Source organism: Oreochromis niloticus, unplaced genomic scaffold, assembly GCF_001858045.2.
Source record: "Oreochromis niloticus isolate F11D_XX unplaced genomic scaffold, O_niloticus_UMD_NMBU tig00001593_pilon, whole genome shotgun sequence".
Taxonomy (NCBI): Eukaryota; Metazoa; Chordata; class Actinopteri; order Cichliformes; family Cichlidae; genus Oreochromis; species Oreochromis niloticus.
The window spans coordinates 362,807-367,500 of NW_020327419.1; positions in this window are offsets into that span (position 1 = coordinate 362,807).

The window sequence follows — 4,694 nt, forward strand, 5'->3', positions numbered from 1 at the left end:
TATAAGCACAAATTATTCTTTTTGGCTCTAATTATTAAACAGAGTGAGTCTATAACAATAGCAACCTGTTAAAATTGTATGAACACAATGATGAGCGAGATTCTGCTGTCGTGATGCAAACTGTGTACCATTATGGAGACAGAGTGGTCAAACTGTGGCAGAACTGTGATGGTGCACGTACAGCAGCACCAGCTCGAAAAATATCATTTTTTTTATACTTTATTTTTTCTTGCATAAAGTTAAGAGTATGTATAGTGAGAAGACAACACTAATATATTTGCCACAGGCTATTTAACCCTTTAAGACCTACCATAGAACCAAGTCCCCCAGAGCTTATCTTTATGTTTTTACATGCTGTAATGCCATTTGTGGGAGCATTTCAAGTTGCTATACATCAATACAACCGTTATAGCCCAAATTTTAATAATATGTATGCATTATGTCCATAGTAAATAAATAAATTAATAATTAATAAATAATTGTGTGGATGCTTTAAGCATCCACACTATTGAGTTCCTGTTTCTCTTTATTGTGTGGATGCTGGAGGCATCCACACTATTGAGTTCCTGTTTCTCTTTATTCTTTATTATTGTGTGGATGCTGGAGGCATCCACACTATTGAGATCCTGTTTCTCTTTATTCTTTATTATTATTATTCTAGTTGCGTTCCGTACACTTTTTGGCACTTAACTACTTTCACAATTTTCAGCCGATTTTCACCGTTCAAATTTTAAACTATTCTGCTATTTCTGCTAATGTACGCTATATCTTTTGGTATTTTTCACTCTTATACTTTTTAAAATATTACACTTTTTTCCTTTAATTTGTCCCATTGAAATGAATGGGAAACTTCCGCAATTCTGCTAAAACTTGCTTGTTTTTGAAACTTAACTACTTTTTCCTACTTTCACGTAGAACAACCATTCAAACTTTAAAATGTTCTCAAATTATTGGGCTATTCAGGAATAAATCAGCCTTTTCAAATCTTTTACCGTTTTATTTTTATCCCTCTTAAAGTTTTGAGTTGCAAAATTGTGATTTTTCAGAAAATACATGCGTTGTTATGGTTGCTATGCACTTGGCTTCCAGTGTGCCACTGAAGGTTTTGCAGTCTTCTCTTCATGTCCGAACAACTTCTTGCTACTTGCTCAATTTTCACTCAACTTCCACAAATTATACATCAAAACGTAGGTATTTTTGCTGGCTTTCCGAAAATGTCACTATCATTGTTGTGGGATTTATAGAATTTTGGCAAATCTCCTCAGACCAACACAAAGTCTGAAAACTCTCCATAGAAAGTCAATGGAGAGTTTGTTCAAAATCACCGCTTGATTTCTGCAATGAGAGGCATATTCGAATCGTCATATCTCCTTAACGAAGCGAAGTTAAAACATGAGGCTTGTCCCAGTATATCTTCAGGCACTCCTGACGCTCACAATTCAAGAATTTCTTTCTCACCTATTACCGTTCTGAAATGAGTTAGACTTGTTTGAGGGTAGGAAATTCGTCCCTCGCTCAGATTTCTTCAGATTTCAAACTCTGGAAATGAACCACTTTTTTCTCTCGTCATATCTTTTTAATGGATTTCCACAGAGACCTGAAAATTTCCATGATTGTTCACCAAAGCCTGCTGTCTTTTACGGTGAAAGAATGATATCGATACTCCAAATAGATTTAGAGTTTGAAAGCGTTGTTTGAGGGCAGGTCAAGGCAGTTTTTGCTTTACTCTACTCAGTTATGGTGCATTAGAAGTCAAATATCTTTAATAATTCATATTTTAATGATAAATTGTCAACACTTTAAGATTCCCCCATCTCTTCTGAACAAAACGGTGTAAGAATGACCGTTCTAGCCCCTACGGTTAGGAAATTATGGTCATTTGTTTGAGGGGAGTCGTCATTATGAGAAATAGACTGCAAAAATCCTGTGTCTCTCTGTGCTGCGTGCACCTGTTTTGGCGGGAAAAAGGGCACAAGCTCTCTGATTGGTGGATTCAAATTCAGCAGCTCCCAGGCTGCTTGACTGAGCTAGAAACTTACTTCTCTCTCCCTGTGTGTGTGTGTGTGTGTGTGTGTGTGTGTGTGTGTGTGCGTCTGTGTGTCTGTGTGTGTGTGTGTGTGTGTGTGTGACAGAGAGAGAGAGAAAGAGAGAGAGCCTTTTTATGGGATGATCTCATTGTAAGATTCAAATTCAATATATTTTGACTGGTTGACTGAATTGGATCTTGTGTGTGTGTGTGTGTGTGTGTGTGTGTGTGTGTGTGTGTGTGACAGAGAGAGCGAGAGAGAGAGAGAGAGCCTTTTTATGGGATGATCTCATTGTAAGATTCAAAATCAATATATTTAGACTGGTTGACTGAATTGGATCTTGTGTGTGTGTGTGTGTGTGTGTGTGTGTGTGTGTGTGTGTGTGACAGAGAGAGAGAGACAGAGAAAGGCTTTTTATGGAATGATCTCATTGTAAGATTTAAATTCAATATATTTAGACTGGTTGACTGAATTGGATCTTGTGTGTGTGTGTGTGTGTGTGTGTGTGTGACAGAGAGAGCGAGAGAGAGAGAGAGAGCCTTTTTATGGGATGATCTCATTGTAAGATTCAAAATCAATATATTTAGACTGGTTGACTGAATTGGATCTTGTGTGTGTGTGTGTGTGTGTGACAGAGAGAGAGAGAGAGAGAGAGAGAGAGACAGAGAAAGGCTTTTTATGGGATGATCTCATTGTAAGATTTAAATTCAATATATTTAGACTGGTTGAATTGGATCTTGTGTGTGTGTATGTGTGTGTGTGTGTGACAGAGAGAGAGAGGGAGAGAGAGAGAGAGAGAGAGGGGGGGGAGAAAGCCTTTTTATGGGATGATCTCATTGTAAGATTCAAATTCAATATATTTAGACTGGTTGACTGAATTTGGTCCTGTGTGTGTCTGTCTGTGCATGTGTGTTACCATATGTGTACATATTTGTGGTTGTGTGACTGTTATACTTTTTTTTGCTGTTTTTTTTTTTCATTTAACAATTACATTTGAGGGACCCTTAGCATGTTCAGGATTTTTTCAGCTGTCCATTTTTCTTTTCCAATTTTTCTATTTAGGTTATTACTATTGTGCTAAGTCATAGCATTTCTGCTGCTTTCCAGTATTTGTGCTAAATACAGCATTTCTGCTAAATCATACTATTTCTTCTATTTCATCAGATTTGTGCTAAATATAGTGTTTCTGCTACAAAATAGTATTTCTGCCAAATATAGTATTTTTGATTAATTATATTTTTTCTACCAAATCATAGTACAGTTTTACTGCTTTTTATATGGCTTCTAAGACAACCAATCATATCCGAGGGCTTGCACATTCAAATTTGCATATTGTTGCCTTCATGGCTTCCCAGCCAGCCAATCATATCTTAGGCCTTGCACATTCAAATTTGCATATTGGGGCAATCATGGCTTCTAAGACAACCAATCATCTATGTCATATATCTATGATATTTCATATTTTTATTTTAAATGGTCAACATTTCAAGATTCTCCCATGTCTTCTGAACACAACGGTCTAAGAATGACCGTTTTAGCCCTACGGTTAGGAATTTATGGCTGTTTGTTTGAGGGGAGTCCTCACTATGAGAAATAGACTGCAAAAATCCTGTCTCTCTCTGTGCTGTAAAAGCCTGCACTTGGTGCACCAGTTTTGGCAGGAAAAAGCACACAGCCCCTCTGATTGGTGGATTCAAATTGAGAATCTCACAGCTGTTTGACTGACCTAGAAACATGCTGTTAACAGCCCCTGTTCACTTGCTGATGCTATGTGTGTGTGTGCGCGCGTGTGTGTGTGAGAGAGAGAGAGAGAGAGAGAGAGAGAGAGAGAGAGAGAAAGAAAGACACACAAAGCCCTTTTTAGGGCAGCATCTCATTGTTGGATAAAAATATAATATATTCAGACTGGTTGACTGGCATAGACCCTGTGTGTGTGTCTCTCTCTGTACATTTGTGTATCCATATTTGATTTTGTGTGTATTTGTTGATTTGTGTATCCATATTTAATTTTGTGTGTATCTGTTGGCTGTTCTTATTTGTATTTCTAAATGTATTTTATTTTATTTTTTCACAGGTGAACAAAAATTAGTTTTGAGCAAACTTAACCATGTTCCTTTTTATTCAGCTTGTCATTTTACCTTTCCAATATTTTCACTTAAGTTATTACTATTCTGCTCAATCATAGTATCTGTCCTAAATCATTGTTATTGAGCTATATTGTAGGATTTCTGCTAAATCATAGTATTTCTACTATATTATATTTTTCTTTCTAAATATATCATTTCTGCTATAGAGTAGTATTTCTGTAATGTTTAAGAATGTTTGGCTAAATATATTCTTTCTGTTATCTTATACTATTTCTCCGAAATTCTTGTATTTTTGGGAAGTTATCGTGTTTCTGGTAAGTTACAATATTTCTGCTAAGTTCTGCTATGTTATTGTATTTCTGCCAAGTATTATGTTTCCTCTAAGATATTGCAGTTCTGCTAAGTTACTACATTTTAGCAACGTTCCTTTGCTTCTGCAAAGTTTTTACAATTTCTGCAACTTTTCAGCTTTTTCAGCTAGTTTCAGCTGACAGCTTCAGCGTTCCAGCATCCACACTGCATTTTCGCAGGAAATGCAAATTTTTCTAGTTGTGTGGATGCCCTTAAGGCATCCACACTA